The 24733-nt window shown below is 39.7% G+C and overlaps 1 protein-coding gene across 6 annotated transcripts in view; it reads left to right on the forward strand.

Moving 5' to 3' along the window:
* The window catches only part of IRS1 (insulin receptor substrate 1), a 56264-nt gene that overhangs the window by 21949 nt on the left and 9582 nt on the right, over positions 1-24733 (forward strand). The window contains exons 2-3 of one of the 6 annotated variants that reach the window (XR_005651336.1): positions 17294-17589; positions 18653-18931. The exons of 1 other annotated variant lie outside the window; for it this stretch is intronic. The gene's annotated coding sequence lies outside the window, so the exon portion shown is untranslated. Of the gene's footprint in view, positions 1-17293; positions 17590-18652; positions 18932-24733 lie in introns of those variants that run through there. 4 more of the 6 variants (XR_005651338.1, XR_005651339.1, XR_005651337.1 and 1 more) reach the window with 4 other exon arrangements.

A 24733-nucleotide genomic window follows, 5' to 3' on the forward strand; every position in this document is an offset into this window, starting at 1 on the left:
ATCATCGGAGCCTTCATAAGTTCTCTTCCTTGAAGGTCATAGCTATTTGGTTTTTTTGAATGGAGTTGTTTGAAACCTTCTCCTGGTAGCCCTTTTTTTTTTAAAATTACTTTATAATTTGGCCTCAGTGTAGATATTTATGAAATTTTCATTTGTTTCCTTGCAATTGATTCCCAGGTCTCAGGGAATGAAGTTAATTTGAGCTTAGTCGTCATCAGTTCTGAACTGGCCAGCCTCTTCTGCCTGGTCTGACATAGTGGGGTTCACACGAGGCTGCCGCACGTTGATTCCTTGTCTGGATTCGTAGTCTAGGGACAGGCTTTCCTTGCTGGACTGCAGGGACTTGTCCCTGGGCTTATGAAGGAACACTCTGTGGTGAATCAACCATATCACCTTTTTATGAAAAAAGGCAGCTACTTAGCGATTGGCTAAAAGGGGCTTGACAATCATATTTATACACATTCTTTCAACACTCAACACATTTTTTGAGCATTTACTGCATACAGGTTATAATCAACCTTAAGTCTGCTCTTCTGGGCTGGTTGCCATTGACGAAGGTGAAACCTCTTCCTACCCCCGCCCGCCTACGGTGGATGTGCTGTGGGACAGGTAATCAGAAGAGGGAGTGATAACAGGGCCATAAAGGCACAGAGATTTCGTTCAACTACCAGGACACAAAAGAAACATAATAAAAATTGCAGGCCATTTATGCTCCTTCGTGCCATTCCTTTTTTTTTTTTCCTTTAAAAACACAGACATTGATTTTTTTCTCTCTCTCTGAAATTGTCTCAGCTTGTTGTGTAATTCTGGCAATAGAATTCCTGACATACTAGATCATAAAGATTACAGCGAGGCATCTTTCATACCTCTATGTGTGTGTTTTCTCCATATATTTAACCTTGGGTTACATGTGTAATTTTTCAAACACATTCCCTTATAATCAGTTTTGTTGTCTGTACTTGTTGACTGTGAAAGCCTCTGGAAAAGTTGTTTAAAATACAGGGCCTAGGGGTTTCTTTATATATATCTTTTCCACCAAAATGAATCTCTGGATAAAAATTGTTTTAAAAATTAATTGACCTGAAACAAATTGTACACATTCTTTTGTGAACCATATATTAATAATAGAAATATATATCTGCTGATGGACTTTATTTCAAAATTTCCAGAAATATCCAAATTGAGTTTCTTAGGTCGCAGACCAGAGACGTTTACAGCATCCTCCATGGAATTTCTAGGGCTTCTTGATTTTGCACATCCCAAGATTGTCACCTAAGTCTAAAGGGATGGGTGTGACTGGACCATATTTGCATTTAGAGAGTTAGCAACCCTCCAGAGTACATATGCTGGGCTATTTATGAAACAACTTCAGCTGACAGCTGAAGATCAGAGGATTCTATTTTAGAAAGTATCCTAAATGTGAGGTTCTGTAGTTAAAAAAAAAAAAAATATTGTCCTACAGATAAGAATAGTTAAAACAGGAAGCAGTGATAATTTATTGCTTCCTGTAGAAATATTCTTATCAGAATGATAAGCTTTAGGTTTCAGTTCTGCTTTTCTGATCCCAAGATTTCTTTTCTTATAATCAGCTTCTATAAGAGGATTAAAAAACTTTTTCTAAATCAATGTGGGGGAAGGGGAAAGAGAATTTACTAGCATGATTTTCCTGTGTTGATAAGATTCTCTCGTTTCCTACCACTCAGTAGTATTTGATCAACTAAGAGAAATACTGTTTACTACTGTTTGCTCATTCCATTGGCATATCTATTGTACGTGTGCATATAGTATTTATTCTCTGTATAGTGTAATGTAAGGCTGGGTTGACTATTGAGAGGTCCAACGATAGAGTAGAACCAGCATGGACAGAAAAGAGACGTGAATTTTATTCCCGAGTTTGCCATTTCCTGGGATCCATCATTCTTTGACCTAATTTTCTACTCCATAAAATTGGAGGTAGTAATAGTTCCCCAATCTCTCAGTGTTGTTCTGAGGATCAAGAGAGAGGATAAATGGAAATACAGTTGCCAACTATGAATTGCCTTTCGAACCTAAATTTGTGGTGGGTTGGGTTAAAAATGACCACTCCCCCTTTCACCCCTAGAACACAAGGGTACTTTTGGTTTATGTCTCCTCCTTATTAAAAATAGTTTTCAAATTCAGTCGGCTTTCTAGATTTCTTGGCTGGAAGAGTATGTTAGGATCGAGTGCCTGAAACGACACATCGCCACTGACCCTCTAGTTCAGATATGTGTTTCATGAAGTGTGAGTGTCATATGGTTAAATTCCACGAAACCGGTTGCATTTATTGGCTTGGCATAGAAAAAACAAAGTATGACATGTGGGCTAAATTATTTTATAAGCTGTAAGTATAAACAGGATTAAAGACTGAAACATATTTATTAAATTTTAAAGAGGTACGTACATGCATTTTATAGTTCCCGTGGATTTAATTATACACTAAACATGGAAAATAAAAGTATTGCTAGGTGGCACTGAATGTTTTCTTCAACAAAATTCTTGTTGATATATATCTCGACTCTTGAGTGTCAGCAGCCTTTGCCAGAGGGATCTGGGGTTGTGTGCTGTGCGGGGCAGAAGGAACGACACCTCGAAGAGATGGGTAAAGGAAAGACAGCTGCATGACCCTGTACTTAGTAAGGGAACTTGATCGACTCTTTGAGTTTGGTCATAGAATCTAATTGATGCGATTTACTTGTCCCAAAGAAAAGACGCTTTGGAGAATGAGAACTAGCTAAATCTTCTCCTGCTTCTTCATTCTTGCTGTTCTAGAATGACTTATGACTTTGGTAGTGTTGGATGCATCGTGATTTAAAGGTTACTGTGTTTTTATGGGTGAGACTGGGTCTTTCGACGTGAGCTCATTCTTCGACTGACTTGTGTTTGTCAAGGTCACAGGTTTGTGGGAAGGATAATGACAGTAAGGTACACATGGCTATCGAGGAGTTTACAGCTGGCCCCCTTTCCTGCACTCGAGTGCCAGTTATCCAGAACAATAACTGCAGTGGCTCACTAGGCTCATTTATGTTCCAGAATTAGTTTAGAGCATTTAGTTTCATCAATCAAGGATGAAGGAAATAGAGAATGAGAAGGACAAGGGAGTAGGTGGGTGGAGGGGTAAAATTCTTATGGCAGTTTCATAGAGCACCATCGACCACAGTTAGTGATTTATCATTACCCAGGGGTCAGCCGTTAGAATTGCAGTTATTTTGTTTTTTGTTTTCCATGGAGAGAGAACTATGTAAACTGTTGTATGAGTCTCGAATTTATTAAGACAAATATTAGGGCTGAAAGTGCCCTTAAAGATGATAAAACTTAAAATGTTTATAGATTAACCCAGACCCAGAAAAGTTACATAACTTGCTTAAGGTGATAACAGCTGTTTCACAGTGGAGTTAGCAAAAAAACCCCCAGTCCAGCTTGATGCTACACTACATAGGGATGTACATGTCTTACACATATATATTCCATATTCACATATACATGTTTACAGAGTATAACAGTTTTAATCGTTCTTGCATTCGTTCCTCAGACATTTATAATTAGGGAATAAGACTTGGTTTCTGCACTCATGGAGTTTACATTCTAGTGGGAGAAACGGACAATAAACATAAAAACATTTCAGTGAGTGGTAAGTACTCAGGAAAAATCAAGCAGTCTAGAAGACTTTATGTAAAATGTAGAATCATAAATTTATTCAAGAATCTAAGTGGACCACTCTCAAATTTAGTTTTAATTTATTGTTTTTGAAGTTTTTGTTTTTTTTTTTAAATTCTATTGGGCAAGAAGCTTTCTGATTTTCAAAGATATGTTTGGCAAAAAATTGTAACTTACGAGTATAATTAAAGGATTTAAATGATAGCTTGTTAAATGAAGTTTCCTCTTTATATGTAGGGAGTTTGATTATTAGCCCTACTTGAAAATAATTTATGAACACTGGTAATTAACTGCCTGTATCTATGACTTAGTCAACCCTAACCATAAAGTCTTAAAAATGCATTTATGACTGCTAGGACTTTATTAGTGCTCATTTTCAACTTCCTGTTTCCTGTCTGTGAGAGGCGTGGACTTCCTAGCACCCACAGTGCTCATTATACAGCAAGCAGCGAAACTCTAATGCTTTATTTTATGTGACTCGAAAGGCCATACCTTATATAACAGTAAAGCAATCAATGAATGATATGTCTCAACTAAGATAATGAATGCTTGTTATCAGCGAATGGCCCAAGTTCATTCAGAAAAGCTGGAGGATTCCATTCCATTGGTTTATGACTTATTTTTATATGTACCTGTTTTCCCAGAGTCACAGATACAAAGTTTTTTAGAAATAATGACAAGAAGAATCTTCCCTCATTATCTCCTTTGTCCCCACTAAAATGACAGCTCTGTCAAACTACAGTTCACCCTTCAACAACGCAGGGATTAGGGGTGCTAGCCACCCCTCCCATGTAATCAAAAGTCCGCCTTTATGGTTTCATGGGGTGGTGGAGGCCCGCGTGGCTTTGGTTTAACTTTAGAACTTCCTGAAGACACTCCGGACAGTCATGCTTGAGCTTCCTTTCCTTTGTCGCTCACCTACCATTTGAACTTGGACTGTCCTGACATTAGTGTCTATGGCCTGCATTGCCAGTGACCATTTTTGGCTGGGCAGTGGCTGGTGTCCTTAGTTGTCTTCAGTTTCATTGTCTGCTCATAACTCTTTTCTGCCACCGCTCAGTGGATTAGAATCTCTTGCTTGTCTCCTGTGCTTTAAGCGCGTACTTGAGGTCACCGAGTGAGTCGGTGGTGGTGGCAGCATTGAATTAGGAGCATCCTAGTGACAGTTGCTAGGTTTTGATGGTCTCTTCAGTTGCATAAACAATGTTGAAATGTATTGAATATAGTTACATAAAATATACAGAATGGCAGTGGGCCTGTTGTGCAAACAAGAGTTATGGTGTCGTTAGAGACTGGATCATAGCAGACACCATCTGTCCTGCCTCAGTCAGCCTGATGACTTTGAAGAAGAATCAAGATCTTGATATGTTTCTGAGGGCATCCCAATTGGTTTAGTAATAGCCAGAGCTTAGTTTCCAATGGATTTAAGGTCAGCAAACACAGAGAAGGGCTCAAGGCACTTTACCAAGCTAATCGTAATGCCTATGTCTTTGATTTGCGCTTTCGGCTTGGCTGTGGTTTGTTTTCATCTTATCAGGGATTATCTCTCTGCTTATTATGTTCATCATTAATTCATTATTTTGTAAAATATATTTGTACCAATGCAACTAATATATGTCCATTCGCTCATTCCACAAATAATTACTGCTGAGTACCTACTGCGTGCCCAGATACTGTTTTGGAAAACGGAGTCTCTGTAGTGAATCAGGAAGGGTTATAGGTTTCTGTTCCCATGGAATATAAATTATTCTAATGGAAGCAACAAGTGATAACCAAGTGACCAAAAATAATGTAATTTTAGAGAGTAAGAGCTACAAAGGAAATTAAGTCACATGAAGTGGTAAAGAAGCAGGGGTAGGATGCGCTGTTTTTGGTAAGGGGGTCCGGAAGGACACAGCGCTTGAGCAGAGACCTAAATGAGGTGAGGGAAAGGTGTGTGACTAGCTGCTGGTGAAGTCTTCTCGCTGGAGGCGGCAGAGGCAGTCACAATGAGAACAGTGCTGACGAGTTCCGCTCTATCCAGAGCAGCAGAGAGATGGGTAGAAGGTAAGGACCAGATCTTGGAGGACTTGTTGATAGAACTTGGTAAGTGGTTTGAATGTCATTTGAAGTGTGATGGAAGCCCACTAAGAGGTTAGCATATGTGTCAGGACCACCCAACATCCTCCTAAGTTTTATATTGGAGAGACTTGGAGTTCTTCTGTAGAATCCCTTACTCTCCACATCTTCACCTTTGATTGAGTCCATCAGCTGGGGACCTCTTAGATATGAACTAAAGCCACCTCTGCCTAGATTTTCATAGATTGATGCCCAGCATCACCCAGACATATTTTAGGGGTGCCTCAAGGAGATTTCATCTTTAGTCTTGGCACAAGAGCATATTGCCCAAGTCCCCAAGATGCCCAGTTTTAGTCCTAGTTCCGGGCCTGTCTGACACTTGGCCACCCACCTGATGATCATCAACACATTCGTTGCAAGACATACTTAATCTGGATTCTTTAAAGCCAGATCGCAACTCTTCCGTAGAGAATGGCAAAGGCTCTTCCTTCTAGGGTAGGAGACTTGATTTAAGCCTCTAACAAGCATTCTAGCTGTAACTAATTTAACCCAGTTTTTATATGTCTTGATTTGGTCATTTTTGTTTTGGAATCCATGTCACCTGACATGACCCGTTCCCATATTGGCCCTATTAGAGCTTGTACATATTTCAGCACTCTTTATCTTAAGTGGTTTTTAGGTTATGAGATCCAAATTTAGACTTGCTGATAACACTTGGCTGCCAGTTGACTGGCACAGAGTGGAAGTCTTATGTTTTAGGAAGCACAGTATTAGGTAATTTTAATCCTTTAATCTTCCTGCATGCTAGATACTAGTCCCTCTAACACCTACATTTCAGAGCCTTTTTTCTGTGACGTTTAAAACCTATAAAGGAAACATATGGCACCAATCAGGTAGAGCATGTGAGCTTTGATTTTTATTGCTTTTTTAAAACTGGATTTTACCTACTTCCTGGAAAATGTCGGCCAAGTTAACTTTTAGGGATGTTTTTGATATGCCATTTGTTTTAAGGTGTTAATTCTGTGATCATCCTTGTTTTGAGTTGCTCTGGACAGCTGGCCCTAGTGGTTTCCTGGGGACGTGCTAGTGGGTTGATGAAAATCCAAATAGGTGAGTGTTGGGGGAGGGCGGTGTTGAGAGAGTGATCTTCATCATCTGAGTTCCTGCCATTATTAGGATTTAGTAGGGAAGTAGAAGCTATAAAAGTCTTCACTAATAAACTAACCACTTCTAAACTCTCTCCTAGCTTATTATCTCTATATACTTAATACCAGTATATAGAGATAAAACTCCATCAGTTTTAGTCACCGTTGAAAATGTACATTTTGCAGAAGATGCAGGATTTCATGAAGTCAGTAAAGGCGATGTTGAAGAACTTCATGGGTTCACACGTAGTCAATGACAAGTCAGGATCTGGCAGAAATAGATGAACCGAACATTGACGAAACCAAATAAATGACTCCTTTAGCACTTCCAATGTGCACAATAAAAATAAATGATCAAGAGAGCCCCCTGGGGAAATCGATAAAGACTGACTTTATCTACAGAAGTATAGAAATATTTTTATGATTGTTCAATGAAAACCAAACAAGGCAAAGATAAAACATGAAGGAGAAATAATCCACAAAATGAACAGTCGATCACACTTTGTTCTAAGACTTTGCCAGTAGAGTCAACTAAGACGTATTTGGATAAACATAGGGTAAAATCACTTTTTTTCCCCCATATATTTTAATTTCAGTATTTCCAATACTTTTATTTTCGAACATGAAATTTCATTTAAACCCTTTTTTTAACTATAAAAATTGGGTTCCTGTTTTAAGTGGATTTTACTTTTTGAAGTGGTACCGGTTATGTTCAGTTGATACAGACATCTGCATATTGTAGTAAAACCAGCTTAGGCAACTGATCAGTGCCTACTCAGATATATGATAGTGTCATTTATGTACAGAGATAATGCTGAGATCACCACCAGTGTGACCTGCTTTAACTTCTTTTTTTAGGATTCATGACTCCATCCTCATTTATCCTTTTCCCCGGTCTTCATGAACTTTCCATAGCAATTTAAAAATCCATATTTTAAAATCTGATTCCTTGTCACATTCCTGATTCTTTGTCACATATCCTTTCTTATTGCCAAAGGAACGCACACTTATATTAGTGCAGGAAAAGCAAAAGTGAAATATTATTTAGAGAATCTGGTATGGGGAGAAATCATAAAACTTCTTTTAAGATGGAATAGACTTGGTCTTGGGTTATGTGCTGTTAAGTTTATCCATGCTTCCCATTTTTCACGATTTGGCATAAACTAGACTTATACGTGGGGATTTTCATTTTATTAGTATTTGGAGTTCATTTACTGTGCGACATTGATGCAAATACGGTTTGAAGCCCTGATTACTAAGTGGTTGACCCACAAATGATCACATTACGTAGCCTAGAGTAGTACCATGAGATTCATTGCTGGTATTGACAGCAAAGGAAGGAGTAGCTTCAGCACTGCCAAAGAGAAATTTGAATCAGAAGTCAAAGTTTTTGTGAATGAAAGATTTATATAGGGTCTTTTTTGATGGCATTTAAAGTTGATTAGGAATTATTGTGAGGCTAATGACCATTCCAGATGGAATAAAACTTGTATCGTAAAAACCAAAAGGGAAAGACCACAAAAATGTTGATGCATTGGCCATTGCAAATTAAATGCCCTGTGATCTAATATTTTGGATTCCTGATGCTAGAGAAGGAGAAAACTTTATTTGCTGCTGTTTTGCTTTTGGAAAGCAGATGGCATCTTTGAAAAAATACCCTTGAAATTTAAGCTCTTTGGGTTGCTCATTTCATTTTCATGTTGGCATTCAAAGAAGGCAACCACCAGAATCTGAGATGTGGCATCTATGGCACTTTTTGTGGATTTCGTTTGTAATATTTTTGTCATAAATGTAGATAGTAGCCTTTCCAGAGACCCTTAATACAGGATTCTCAGAATCTTGCATAATTTCAGGACTAAAGAAACCACAACATGGTATAAAAAGACCCCCCCCCAAATCTAGTAATTTGAATAAAAAGGAACCCAAAATAGAATGGTATGAGAAATGTTGAGGGAATGGTGAATTAAAACTAACAAAACCCTGTAGTGTGAGGCCCTCAGCGATGCATTCTTCCGTTCCTTCTTGACTTTGAAGGTGAGTTGGAGCTTATTTTTTTTCTCCTTTTATCTTTCCATTCAGAAAATTACTGTAATTTGTACTATAAAAGCATTTAAAAGAAGATAATGACACAGAATGTTCTGAAGTTAGTTTCTCTTGTGAATAATCAAAATAGTTTAATATTTTGTAAGAACAACAAATATATATTTATACTTTGGCAAACCACTTATTTACCTATTTTCTTTACCTGATTCCTTGTTTTATATTTGGAGAATTGTTCCTCTGAGCTGATCTGATTTTGACATTCAGTCTGTTTGGTATTCTTATCCCTGATTTCCATGAAATATGGAGTTTTGCTCGCTTTATACTTGCTGAGGAGTTGACAAACTAGAGCCCATGGCCCAAAATCTGGCTGTCACCTGTTTCTATAGCTTTATGGGGACATGGCTACATCCATTTCTTTATCTAATGCCTGTGGCCACTTCTGAGCTATAACAGTAGAGTTAAGTCATTGTAACAGAGATTGTAGGTAGAGATAGTAGGTGATTTTTTGCTCTTTATCTTTTTTTACCTTTTTATAGCCTCGTGGCATTGTAGTTGGTTATATCAACATGAGGCACGAGTTATGTGTCATTGTCTGTACAATGTGACATATATAATAACTTTCCAAAGAATTCTAGGCAGTGATTCTAAGTCTGGATGCCACATTCAAATGGTATTTATATTCACTAAGAGTAAGGTTTTGAAGCATAACTGAGTTAATGAAACGAAATCCGAATCTTAAGTTTTTCTGGAAAATAATGATTGCCATGAAGAAAGTGAACCTGAGGGAGTTTTCTGATTTGTATCTGGAGGCCTTTTGTGATGAGCAAGGACTGTCTTGATGTAGGGCCACAGGTCAGCCCTGCGTATCAATTAGCCATTTTAGCCTCGTCTTATGTGCTCTTTGGATAATCGGAATGGAGTGCCTGTGCAATCTAGTAACCACGAGTCTTTGCGGAAAATAATGAGAAACTTTCATTTTTCTATAGTGTGTGATGGAAAGTAATGTCACTTGATAACCTCTGTTATTCATGACTATGCTTCTGGCTCTGTCATAATTTCCAAATTACATTTATGAAACATCTTTCAAGTTTCAAGGTTTACGATTTGTAGCTTGGTCAGAAAACTCTTCCTTAGATTCTTTGAATTTGGAGAATTTCAGATGTGTTGAAGAACCTGTAAAATCTGAGTTCTATTCAAATTTTAGAACCTATATCATTTATAATCTAGGATTCTTTGTGGGAAGAAACCTCTTTGAAACCTCAACTAGCTTTTACTCACTATAAGATTTGATAAGAAGCAAAACTTTGTCACGGAATGACAGTTGAGTGTAGAGACAGTGGCCAAGAAGAATTACACAGGAAAAAGTATCAGGGATAAAAATGGATAATTTTCCAGGCTTTTCTGAGATGTAGCTCTCGGTAACTGGTTTAGAATGACTTCGTAAAACCCCCAACCGTGAGGCTATGTTCACACAATGATATAAATAGCGCCCCCTGTGGTTGCGCTGTCAAACCTCAGTTATGACAAAAGCCAAATTTAATACCAAAACGCATTCCAGAGTAATTACGTTGCTGTTGTAGTTAAATTATCGGGTGAGTTGGATTTTATTGCCCTGCTTCGCTCATTAAAACCAATAGTTCAGAACTAGTATTGTCCGTTCACATTCCTGCCTACAGCAAGTTAGGTGGTGATGTAGCTTGCTAGAGAGCCCGGCTCGATTTCTAAGTTCAGCTTCACATCGTGAGCCAGCAGAGAAACCTAGAAGTATTGGTTTTCATGCAAGCAGCGTGGAAAACCTCAGCGATTCCCGAGTCTGCTGAAACGCACATGTGTGCGTCTGCTTCTCCGAGGAGACCAGAGTCGCAGGGTTAGGTTTCACAGTGCGACTTGCACAAAATTGGCTTTAGTTTAGCATCGTGCATATTTGCTTCCAAGGCTTCTAGTGACGGTAAAAGGCAGCACCTTGGACGTCAGACAGCTTGGATGGCAGCTTTCCAAGCTTTGTTCTTGCAATATCTTTTCAGCAAGGAATCGTTTGGTATCTGAGAATAGTACAGATTTCAACTGAAAACAAAACAAAACAAAACAAAACAAAGCCAGCTCTTTTCCTTGCTGGCTTCATAGGAAAGTGGGCAGAAGAGGGTGCTGGAGGGATTAACCATTTAGCCATGCGTATGCACGAACATAAGTGGGTTCCTTCATACGTGCCCAAATCCCGACCAGCTGTGTACTTGTTCGTTTGTCACAGGGGGTGAGGGTTTTCCTCTGACGTAGAGCCATTCCAGATGGACGAGAGTGTAAATGCCAGGTTGCATTTTTAGGAGCTTACTAATGGAGCCATAGAAGATTAAGAGGGGGGAAAAAAAAAGTATGACTGTGAATATTTGTAGGGAAGCGTGGACTGGACACCATTAGATTTGTCATTCGTGGGATCTTCTTCTATTGATATTTTATAAACTAATTGGATATTTTCAGCTCTTCCAAGGAATAGAAAGGAGAGTCTTAGTGTCACCTTTTATTGAAGTAATACTTCAGGCAACCTTTTAGTAAAGCCGTTTATTGAATGTTGATTTTAAAATTAATTTTTAATTTTGTTTTAGGGCAAAAAACAACTGAACAAATGCAAAAAAACCCCCAAAACACCTAAATTTAATTTATGTACATAAAAAATAACTTTTGTTTAGAGGGTGGGCTTATTTTATGCCTGATTTTTTTTTTTTCGTCTACGCCTATGTACATGTTTTAACAGAGTTCTAGAAGACAAAGCATTTCAGCATATTTTCATGACTTTGTTATTTGTAGTGCTGGTGGCACTTTTGCATTTATCGTGACTTTTGATTCTCCTGTATTTTCTCTAATGTAAAGAAAACACCATGTCTTAAATTATATCCCAAATATGGTTTTTATTTATCTTTGCATGACTTTGAAAAAAGTAAGTTTCTATATTGTTTTTCCTTTAGTTTTTAAATACATTTGAAAATATATATCTGCTGTGATCTTAAGAGCTCTTCTCTGCTCGTGTGACATTCATTCAGCCTCAGTGAAGAAATACATTTCACTGCAAATCAACATTTGACTATATTATAGGAAGTGCTACAGAGTTCTGGAATGCAACTTGCTTCAGCTGCTGTTTGGTATGGTTAATGGTTCAGGACATTTGCCAGCTGCCGTGGTTTGCTGGCTATGTCAAACCATGGTGACTTCAGACCCAAGAAGCTGGTACTTATTTGCCCCCTTTTAATGGCAGGTACTGTGTTTAGAAGTTCATTGGTTCCAGACCTCCGTAAAAGTTTTCTCTGGACAAAATGTTTTGCTTTGTAGAGAGAACTTTTTCATTGACCAACATGGCATTGTAAAAATACAGCAGCTGTATCTCACATTTATAACTCAGCATTTGGATTGGACTGTCAAAACCACATGGATGCCTAATGAATATTACTTGATAGTTGTGACTTTTATTTGTGCTTTGAGCCTCGTGTAATATTCTTTTTTTTCCTCTCTGAAATAGGCAGATTTGGATATTATGGCTTATTTTTTCATTATCCCCCATTGGGCCTCTGTGAGTCATAATCTGGGCATAAACAGAAATAAATGTATAATTGCACAGCCTCTCTTCGTCCACAATTACTGGATAAAATAATTCGTAATGTGCACTGAGCATCTTTGCTAAAGGAATGTGCAAACGTATCTTCAAAGACAATCCTTGTATCTAGCTGTAGACCCTCAAAAATACTACTTCCTTGGATATTTTAGGAATATTAGATAGGATTGTGTCCTGTCTGGCTAATTACAAGGTTGTTACCATTTGCATCTGATAATTTAACTTTATCTCTTCCCTGACACCTTTTTTTTTACACTCTAAAAATATTATGCTCTTATGTTTCATTTCTGTATTTCTGGCAGTATATAATTTATGCACATAAAGATATCTTAGAAAATATCGTATATCATCACACCCTTTTGGAAACCAAGAACGGAATCAAAGTAATAGTCTGATTCATTGTAATTATTTCTGTATTACATCAGAGTTTAACCACATTATGATGTTGGGAGGAGATGATCCATGCTCTCAAGGTTAGTTTTTTGTTAGATTAGTGTTTTAATGCTTGAAGGCAACAATAAAAATAGTTATTGATATAGGGCCACTCAGTTTTCTAAGCCTAAATATCAATAATGATGCTGACAAATATTTATGGGTGGCACTAATTGATAGGAAGAAGGTATTCGGGTAAAGGGAGAAAAGCTGGAGGGAGGGAAGTAGGGGATAAAGGGACAGAGTGCCTCCCCACCCCGCCCCCATAATTGCATCCAGTATCATCCAGGCCTAGAGCCACCCAAGTTCAAGTGGCAAAAACTTTTTGGGTTACGTTGATTTGTTAAACCAATTGTATCCTGTACCTTACAATAGGGAACATATACTCAAGCCAGATACCCTGTTAAAAGTTAGGGATGTATTTTAGAGTTTTCATTGGACAGAGATAATGAACACAATTACAGCTCTCCATTTGAGCCATTCAGATCAGCTGCCACCAGCTAGAATAATGTGCATCACTCAGCTCTGTTTATATGTAAACCGTATAATATCTTAAAGCTGATGTCATTGTTTTCCCCTTCTCAGAGTACAGCCTGTTTTGATCTACAGAGAGAATATTTGTAAAAAGTGGATGTCTGAGAATGTAAACAATTGGGGAGGGGAGATGCGGCTGTGTCGGATTGACTTTTAATCTCCTGTTCTTTCCTGGCCTCTAATGTCAAAGGGCTCTCTACCTATTATAGTGCATGGCTTATGGGTACTTTAAGGGTACTTGTTCTGGATTTTAGTTTGGCTTTCTAAATAAAGGACGGAAGGACCGAAGGAAAAGTCTTCGGGTAAAAATATTCCTGAGTGTACTAGATCTTGCACTGGAGGCCGTGGGCCAGAACAGCTATCGTCGTGGGGGAAAAGGGTTTCTATTTTATGAGACCAACAAATGTCATGCCTCCTGTTTACTTTGCAGCTCTGTTTGTGTGTGTTGAATCTATTAGTTACACCTAGTTGCTCGCATCTACTACCGTCTAGACTCTTCAAGAAACAAGAGATTTCATAGTTAGTGTTTTTTACGGGCAGGCACATAATAAGGTACAAAAGTGTGTTTTTATGATGGCAATCTCTTTTGCAGACTATTTTCTAGAAGTGAAGGTGTTTCTGATATCCAGGTGCCTATTATGTAAAAGTTGTTTTAGCTTAGTTAGTTCAGATTTATCAGAATGGCATTTCACTATGTCATTTCTCATTACCCTTTGTAAACATGAAGCTTGCCCCCGTTTCCTTTTAGAAAAATAACTTTGCGTATGCCAGGGATCTGCATTTAGATGGGAGGCTTGACAGCACTTCTGCCCACACTTTTTATAGCGTCCTCTAGAAATTTGTGGTCAAGAGCATGGATTTTGAATCACAAGTGCCACATTGACTAGCCTTGAGATCTTGAGGAATTTACTTATTCTTTCTGAACCTTTTTCCTCATCTTTAAAACAGGAATCCTAATAAAATCTCAGGATAGTAGTGAGAATTAAATGAATTAATACACATTAAAACACCTAAGTAGTGCCTGACATATAGCAAATTTTGGCTTTATTTTTGATGGAGTGTGTGTGTGTGTGCGTGCGCGCGCGTGTGCGTGCGTGTGTGTAAAATGTTTACTGCAGGAGTGGTTTTTCTCAAATACTCAGGGAGAGAGGAGGATACGAGTGTAATTTGAAAGCAATTATAGTCAATTTTAAAATTGCTTTATTTTGTTAGTGATGATATTTAATTTGTAGCTCAACCTTTTAAAAATTAGGTTGAGATTGTATATATATATATTTATATACGCTCACACATACATATATACATGTGTGTGTGTGTGTATATATATATATATATATTTAGCAGGAGGAGCAGATAACACTTTTAAAAGGCTAGCAAGCCCCTACTTTACTCACTGCAAAATGTGAGGGAAACTTCGCAAAAACTTAAGAATGCATTTTATTTATTTATTTATTTATTTTTGCTGAAATTACCCCTAAGTCACATGGACCTTAGGATATGTATGTGAGTACATACGATTTTCGTATAAACACTTTTTCAGACAGTATAAACAGTTATTTATTAACTGCCAATTATGTATAAAACACTATGATAAATTAAGTAGAGAGTTAGAGATAAGAAAATAGAACAATTTGCTAAGGGATGTTAATCAAATGGCAGTTTATTCACAGTCTCAGAAAATTAAATTTCATGGTATATTTAGAGTGTGATAAGATTCTACCATGCCTAGATATAATTTTACATTCCAGCTAATGAAATGGAAAAATTCAGGTTACAGAAGTTTAGGGTGATTTATAATTGCTAAGGACAATCCATTTAAAATAATGGGTCAACTATTAAAAATTTTAAGTTCAAAGCAAAATAGGAAACACCTTCATACCCAGTGATAAAATATTTACTTGTAACTCAGACAGAATTCTATATTTAAGACCTGTGGTATCACATGATGAGTGTAATTATTGGGGTTTCAATGATAACTGTTTTTTGAGGTGCTCCTTTCTGCAGACACGTCATCATACTGCAAAAGAGCAGAGAGCTTCAATGTCAAGTACCTTCTTTCCCCGTTCGGTTCCTCTTTTTTTGCCTTTCCCCCTCCATTATGGTTTCTGGTGGCTTCTTGCTACTGGATACAACGAATTAATTGTCTTATAATTGTTTCACTATTGGGGTCTGTGCCATGTGAGTCACCATCTCATTTAATCCTTACAGCAACGCAATGAGTTAGGCATTTTCAGCACCGTTTTACCAGGAAATTGCAGCTCACTGAGGCTGATCCAGCACCTGAGTGCTAGTAAGTGGCGCTGAGGGAGCTAGGGGCTCACCACTGTCTGGTGACCACGTGGGGTCCACAGTAAGTGCCTTGCAGGTGATTTCTATTCCTGTCCTATCCCATAACCCTTGGTGAAATGTGTTCTCACTCTATCCCAACTGATTAGGAAATCAGCTCGTGAATTGTGTGTGAATTGCACTGTCCAGCAGTGGTTTTGGGGACTACCTCTGGCCACCTCGTCATTTTCCTACCATTTCCTAAAGCCATTAGCAGCCTAGGCTGGCCCTGCCTGCGCTTCTCTTTCAGACCAGTAAAGCAGCAGCTGCTGGTCAGAGCACAGGGTCAGGTCTAGTGAATGAAGTTGCCATCAGATAATGAAAGCCTGTGCTCTGCAGTAAAACGTCATTGATGGGGGAAACGCAGCCTTGTAACTGACATCCTAGTAGACCGGACTGAAGGGCTTGCTCTGGACCTGGCTATTTGCCTTCCTGTGGAAATGGGGACCAGCTTGTTACTGTTCGTTGACCTGAATGAAAGTTATTAGCACACACATACCATCCTTCTGTGCTTATTTTTCGGCCTTTTCCAAATTTTGAATCATTATGGCTTTGCCGCTTCCCCTGATATTACAAAATGTGTTACTTCTAGATCATCTTCTGCACACAACTGTATGGTTATGGGGATGAGGTCTCTGCATGTGGAATCATCCTTGCTCTTCAGAAAGATCGTGAAGGATGAATTAAAGCTCCGTGGAAAAATGAGAGTATGTTTTGATATCACTACTTTTGATATTTCAAAGTTGAAGGTGTTGTAGGTTATTATAATCATTTAATTGTGTTGATTCCATTCAATTACTTCAGATGAGACATGAGTTGGCAACTGGGTGCCTTTTACTATCTGCTTGCTGGTCACCTCCAGTAGTAAAGATGTAGAGTTGGGAAGTCACCTTTGATTGTTTACCTGCTGGTTTATTTGGTTAAAGACGGTACATGTGTTCCATTGAGTTGTGGGGGTGCCTGCTTATTTTGGTTTTACCATCTGCGTGCTAACACCCATGGCCCTATTCAGTTCCTCTTGATCAAGACAGCCAGACATCAAAATAATCTGCATTCATTTTCTAAAGACAGAAACATACTGGGTCCATTTCCTACCCCTTTTCCCAATTCTGTAGTCAAAGCCTCCCTTAGCCCGAAGGAACACTAAATTGGGGGGAAAACCTATCAGTGTGGCGTCTTCTAAGGAATTCTAACTATTGTTGCCATCCCCAGGGTCACTTCTTTGTGATCATCCAGACCTTTTTGTTACCCCAAGGCAGAGGTTTCTCATTCTTCTCCAGTTAACTTTTCGAGAACTTTTTCCACCTGGAAATTTTTCTTCATGTTTCAATTCAAAGCTGTTCCTGCAATTTAAGCACATTTTCCCCTGGGGAGTTGGAGAACAGATGGCTTGTACTGTAGCCTTCTTTCAAGTCTCCAGTTAAGCCCTCTTATTATTCTTTTACATAAATTAAATGGTACGTTTCCTCTTTCCTTTTAGGTCCTTTACTCCTTTGCTACATAAAATGTGGGCTTGAGACCAGCAGCACTGGGGTCACCTGGGAGCTGGTTAGGATATGCAGAATCCTGGGCCCCACCCCAAGACTAGTGAGTCAGAATCTGCAACAACACCCCACGGAGATCTTAAGTACATTAAAGTTTGAGAAGCACTGTTTTATTTTTTCCCTTCAGAATTTGTTTGTTATTTTCTCTGTACTTTACTTTGTCTTAACAGGGAAGGCCAGAGCTAGACATGTTACTATAACAATGGCTCGAATATTAGCAAGTTTAGTGAAGGTATTTATCTCAAATTCCTGTTAATTTAATACTCACGATGTTAAAATATTTCAAACTGCTGTTGACCGTTGGTCATCACGGGTTTGAACTGAGCAGATCCACTTATATATGGATCTTTTTCAGTAAATACTGTCACTGTATTTTTTCTTATGATTTTCTGAATAATGTTTTCTTTAGTTTGCTTTATTGTAAGAATATGGTATATCATACATAAAACATAGAAAATATGTGTTAGTCGACTGTATACGTTATTGGTAATGCTTCTGGTCAACAATGGGCTGTTAATAGTTAAGTTTTGGGAGAATCAAAAGCTACACATGGATTTTCAACTGCACAGGGGGTCGGTGCTTCTAACACCCGTGTTTAAATGTCAACTGTACATTGATGTGTATTCTTCATATGCAATAAACTCGTAGTCTGCACAGAGTTTGGGGGTCTTTTTCTGCCATGTGTTTAAGCCCTCACCCATAGAAGTCTCCATTTCATAGCTGAATGAGTTGTCTGCTAGGAGTGTTGCTTTGCATTTATACTGAATACTGCCCTGCTTTCTTCTTCTATTAGGATCATTTTTGCTTTTTTAAATAGTTGGGCTATTAAGATTTTAATGACTCATGGTTAGAAAATATACTACTTTTGGGTGAGGAGACCCCAAGTCTCATCTCAGTGCTACTACTAACCAGTTTTATGAGCTCAGACAACTTATTTAGTGATGAGTCTAACTAAACACCCACATGATCAAGGAAGTTCTCATAATACCAGGCCCGGAACTATTTCGATTGTTCTGTTCATATTTATCTATGGTGACTTGGTCACGTAGTGGAAGTTACCTACAGAAATGGGAATGGAGCATCTAAAACAAAAATTGGACTAATTATCCTCCAGATGCATATTTTGGTTAGTCATTGTACCATTCTTCTTTGATTTCTTGAATCTATCCCTGGAAGAAATGCTAGTAAACCACTAAATGGCCAAAGGCAGAGACAGAGGCCACCACTGCGAAGGGTCCCTGCGTATTTACTGACTCCAAATGGTTCTCAAGTCACCTTCTATTGACTTTCTCTAGCTCTGCATAGAATGGGAAATTAGCAAGGACCTGCTTGCTGTCAATCCTTGCCCCTCTGTCTGAAGACTCGGGATCCAAGAAGAAATGATGTAAGCAAGTCGGTGGCTATCTTTATGGGCCCTGTTCATACTGCTGAATGTGTGGGAGTGAGGAGAGAGCTTAGAGTGGGAAGAAAAAGGAGCATCTCTGAAGAAATAAGTCCTGACATGAACATTTCCGTAGTCATGCTCTTCCTTGTACTGTTAACGGCAGGAAAGAGTGGAAAAACCAAACGAACAGGTAGGCCATTGCCCGTTTGTGATGTGGTTTTATGGGAAAAAACTAAGGCAATTTTTGAGCAGAATTAAGCAAAGCTCATCACAGGACTGTTAATTAAGTGTTAATTATAGCCCATCCCTGTTTGATGGTAGCAGTGAAATTGCATGGTTAGGTTTTATTCTGAAGGCATTTTGTCAGTGTCTCAGGCTACGGTCTAGAAAGAATAGAAGCCATTGTTTTCTTTGTGTCATTTGGGACCACAACAACTTCTGCGGCTGTGTTTAAAGAGGATCTGTTCTTATTGCCATTACTTTAGGGTTCAGTCTGAAAAACTTTGTCTTTAATCACCTGGAAATGAAGCTCTTCTTTCTGTTTGTTGTCTGACGTTTAGAAGTTTGAGGCCTGTGTACTCTCATTGATGGTGGGATGTGTGCCCTTCCCCCGCCCTGCTGTGTAAGTTTAGGGAGAGCAGACCTAAAAGTGTCTTCCTAGGAAGCCGTCTTATTCTTAGAAACAGCAACTGGAATGTCTCTATCAGTCTTTGACTATTTTTTTTTTTTGTAATAAATCATCTTCCAAGATGGATATTTATTTCATAAAGTGAAAAAAAAATCTAGGAAACAGTATTCTGACATGCATAACCACTTAGAGAGCAAAGTTAGTGGATTAATTTTTAAAATTCAACTAATTCTGGAGCAGAGGGAGCCTAATCCTTAATTTTTTCTTTTTTTTTTTAATTCTCAGATATTTGAGGGCGGCGAGCATGACTAATAGTCACAAGGAACATAAGGGAAAGTGTCTTCTTGTTCATAATGTCCTTTCCTTCCTTCTCTTATCTCACTGAGTTTTACAAATGATCTTGAGGACTAGGTATTTTCTCCATTTTATTAAATTATGGAGGCAAGGAAGGTCAGATGCCTTGTCCAAGACCATATGGAAAGAACCGGCTGAGCTGGGCGAAGCTACACACCTGGGAGCCATACCATGCGTCTCCTCGTGGCATTGACCTTTCTCTTCTCCATGGTCGGCATAGGTGGAGCGGCACCACACCGCGCTCCCGACTTCCTCGTGCGCGTTTGCCAGATATTCTGCCCTCCCTCGTCATTGCTTCGGCACTGTGTCCAGAAGGCTCACGTCTTCCTTTGGAGTGGGGACATGTGAAAATGTGGGCCGGGACTGGGTCATCTGATTAACTAGCTGTTTTCTAGTAAAAGGTCATGAGGGAGCGGGACACAGCAGAGGTGAGTGTCCAGCAGTGATAAATGAGGAAAGGCTGTGAGTATGGAGAGGCCCCCAGTAGGACCCTGAAACTGTGGGTGACAGTCAAAATCAGTGAAGGCCTCAGAACAGGAATGCCTCTTCCCTCTCCCTCTCCCCTGAGCTGGCCTGGACCCCAGAAACAGTTGGTTGACAAGCGTGTTTGGTGGCTTCTTATATTTCCTCAGCTAAAGGCGGTCGCTCTGGAGGATGGTTTGTCAACCTCAGCACCACTGACATTTTGGGCCAGATCATTCTCTGTTCCAGGTGGCCACCTTGCGCGCCGTAGGATGCAGCGGTACTCCTGGCCTCTACCCACTGGATGCCAATAGCATGCCCTTCACCTCACCCCAAACCCAGTGGTGACAACAATCTAAAATGATTCCGGGCATAGCCTTGAGGGGAGACATTGTTTCTACCCACCTCGAGAACCACTGCTCTGGGCATTTAGTGACATGCTTGGAGCTAGGTCAGCGTGGTTCAGCCGAAGGCCTGGTGGCTCCTGCCGGAAACTCCCTTGGGCCTGAGGGGGACCTTCACAGACCTCATTTCTCTCTGTGGGGACTGTGATTTCCCTCAGGGTCACTGATGAATATTCTTCATCAGGATCCCTTCATTAAGAGTTGTCACCATCTCTTAATTAAGAATTAGGCACAACTGTCCTCAGGATGCTTCTGGTTCAGCCAGGCAACCAGCTCAGCACCCGAGCAGCATGATGCCGTTTAATCCAGCATACGGTGAGGGAACTTTGCAGCCAATGCCACTTTCGAAACTACAAAGAAAAGGGCGGAGATGTCAGATCATGGGGAAAAGAGAGAGGGAACAAGAGCAAAGGGAAAGCGAGACTAAGAGGTCAAAGCAGAGGACCGGGAGTCGTGTGGTCAGCAGGTGAAAAGTCAACCCCTCTTTGTCAACCGGAAGAATCTTGCCTCCTTATTTGAGACAAAGAGGTATTTGCAGTTACTTAGAAATCTGCACCATTGTCTGTTTCAAAGACCTTAGAGACGCAAGCAATGTATACATTATCAATTATTTCAGATTATCTTTCTGATTTTTTTTTTCCTTCCGCTTCCAGCTGCCAACGATTAGACATGTGCATCTGGCAGCAATTTCAATTTTTCTTCAAGTTACTCAGGCAGCACTGACTGGCTGCGTCACGCTCCTGTTCAGTTTCTTCCGATGAGAGATTGGAGAAAAGAATTCGGAAACAAAAGCCACCCAGCTCCGCCCCCCAACAATTAGAAACATGCTTTAGAACCTGGAAATGGTGTACAAGAATCCCATCGAACATCCATTTAAGCCTATTCATGGGAATTCTTTGTAAATTCTTTTATGTCACATTATAAGTCTTTCTGCCTAAAAGGGTGGGGGGTGGGCTTCAAGCTTTCAATGTCTTCTGGGGAAGCAATAGAAGCTGCCTTCCATGGTGATTCTGTAGAGAGCATGAATTTAAGATCTGCTCGAAGATATGCTACTACTATTTGTCCTAATGTTTAATTCGTGCTGTTCTCTTTGTAGGTAGGTAGGTCTTTGTCTAAAATTGTATCACAGGGTCATATTTTTAGCTTTACTACCATGACTTTTTCTTTCTCTTTGTGTTCTGACATTTTCCCCATACCTCCCTCCTGCCTGAAATAACTTTGTCTCTCTTCCCAAGACACATTCTAATCTTGGCTTCAGCTTCAGCCCATGGCTGTCATCTGGTCTGTGGATTCATTCTTGCTTGCTTGTTCTACCGAGGCATTTTTGGCTGGTATGTACTCAGGTATGCAGAGAAGACATGGGATTCGTGGATTTCTAGTTCTTAATAAGAGTAGTTACAATAAGAGCTGCCGATTGAGGACTTATTAATCAAGCACCATGATAAGAACTTTTCATGTATGATGTCAGTTAACCTCAACGATAACCCTATGAAATGGGTACTGTTACCCCCATATTGCAGATGAAAACACTGAGATTTAGGAAAGTTGGTAACTCACCCAAAATCCAGAGAAAAGAACAGTGAGAGAGGAGATCATCTAAATTGTCTTGGTCTCCTTTTAAATTTTCAGTTGGAAATAAGTTCTGAGTTAAAATCGATCATTCTTCAAAAAGCATAACGGCCATGTAATAGCTCCATTTTCATTTTCAAAATAACTTCTTTTGGGTCGAGTTCCCTAAATTACTTTTTAGAATTCAAAATTGCATGCAGGTGACTCGCGTATCACTCAGGTAGTGATAACTCCAGGAAAGCACACATTTATTGCATGACTTGATTGCAAGCAACCTTAGAGCTTATCTTTAACATAACCCAGTGAAATCGAGGTCCCACCTGTGGTATTCTCGAAGCAAGAAGGAAGACATAGGTTAAAACCTCTTTGGTTGTGATTTATGATAATGGCTTCCAGGAGATGTTAATTAGGTGTGTGTAGTAGAGAAAGTCTTCTACTGAACTTGAACTTCCTAGGGACAGTTGGAAATGGTTCTGTTAGGCCAGTTTCATGACCAAAAACTTACGGGAAAGGAGATCAAGGCCATATAGCGGAGGTACCTCGTGGTTCCTCGTAAAGATGCTTGTTCAGTTCAGTACATTTTTCTTGCATTACCAAGTTCTTCCATAAAGTCAACCACAACCCATATTATCGGGGACTCCGGCTAAAACTTGTGGTGAGTAGGAAATAGATTAAACATAGGTTTTCCCTTTTCTCCAGCTGCCAAAAGTGATGTCAGCGGTGTTAATGATCCTTACCTCAGCCCATGGCAGACCCAGGGCCAGACGCTGTTCTAGCCTCTGGTTCTTGTGCTATTATGGAAAAGCTGATGATGGTTGATAAGAAACAATTGGGTAGGGGACAATTTCTCAAACATAAAGTCGGCACTTGCTTTCTTGAAGCCATTTGTGCTAAGGCTCCAGGGAGCAGGCAAAGAATGCAAAATCGATTTAGTGGTTAACACAAAAGGTAAAGGCAACGGGGCTAGGCCTGCTTGATTTCCTTCTGCCTAATTACAGAAACCGTACTGCAAACACTTTTTACCATCTGCACCACATTGTAAACTAATCTAAGTCTACTGGTTTGTGTTAAAGTCAGACCGATAAAACCTATATCCTGTATTTCTGAACATTCAAAAGAAAACCGATGTGAAATTACAATATAAACCTCAGAAGTGGAATGTAATTCCTCCGAGGGAGGATATAGTGTAGAAATAGCTCCTGTGAAAGCAGAAGAAAGGCTGCTTTTTATGACGCTCTTACTCAGGTAGGGGGGATGATATCGTATTACCTTCGTGTCTTTGAGGAACAGGTTTATTTTAATTGAGCGCTGTGAAAATTAAAGCTTCCTGTCCCATAGCACATGTGGTCTGACTTGAAATGTGGAGGGATTGTTTTCTTGAGTTCCTCTACTTTGATTGTCCTGTATATGGGAACATTATAATTGTGATAGAAGAGAGATTTTGAGACATTTTGATTTACCTTTGAAAGGGGGGAGGAGGCTGTTATGGTGCTGACTCCCATTTGGCTTTATCTTTTAATTATTCTTTGCTTTTTATAAGCACGCTCCCTGTTAGTAAAAAGAATGGGAAATCACTAAAGTGAATATTCTTTGCCTTAAAAGGTTTCTGGAGGTTTCTTCAGATTTCCTTAATACACCTGTGTCAGAATACATTGAATCGTTGAGAGGGAGTACACTGAATTGTTGTTACTGTCGCTGTTTGAATCTGCCTTTTCCTTCAGCGCCTCACTTTCTTGAAGAGCTTCCAGACCACCGTGAGAGCTCACAGCCTTGACGTCTCTCCTTGGTCACTCCCCCTCTTCTCTCCTTTTCGTAACGCGTGTGCCTTTCTTCATTGGTGGTCTCCTGAAGTCACCAGCCCTGCCAGAAGGTCTTTCGCTGGGACAAAAGGGGAACTGGAGCGAGGTGGCCTTTCGCACGTTGGCAGCATTCCCTGGGTTTTCTTCCTTGGCGCTCCCGAGCCCGAGCAGGCCTGGCCAGCAACCTTGTTATTTTCCCCGGCCCTCTCCCATGTGACTTGCACCAGGCAAAAGTGCTATTTAAGCAGCTCCGCTGGCTTGGCTGGTCCCTTCCCCTTTGCCATTTAAGACCGTGAAACTAAGTCTTTCCAGCTCAATTCTGGTCTATTTTAAAAGTTGCTGGTTTCTTCTCTTGAGCTAAAATGGCTTTCTCCTTTCAACATAAAGTAGCAAACATCTTGGTCTTACCTCTAACTTTAGTTCCTTTAGTTCAATCCCAACTCGAGACTTTTATGTTTATGTATTACTTTTGGTGGTTATGGTCTGAAGGCTTTAAAACAGAATGCTTTTTTTTTTAAACACTTAGGTCTGTCTCAAAGTCTCAGCTCGCCCGCACTTCCCAGCTGTGCCTTGTGAAAAGCAGAGATTCTCCCCGTGTCCCAGACTTGAAGCTCTGTGGATTTAGCTTTTCTTTCCTTTTCCTTGGGTGATTTCCATAGCTAACAGCTGGGCTGATGCTGCCGCTGCTTCTGTAGATGCTACCATCTCACCCACGCGGTGGAACCCAAGCTCTAAGCCGGGACATTCTTCTAAAAAGGGGTTTCACGATCCATCAA

This window comes from Pteropus medius, unplaced genomic scaffold, assembly GCF_902729225.1.
Source record: "Pteropus medius unplaced genomic scaffold, Ma_sr-lr_union100, whole genome shotgun sequence".
Lineage (NCBI taxonomy): Eukaryota > Metazoa > Chordata > Mammalia > Chiroptera > Pteropodidae > Pteropus > Pteropus medius.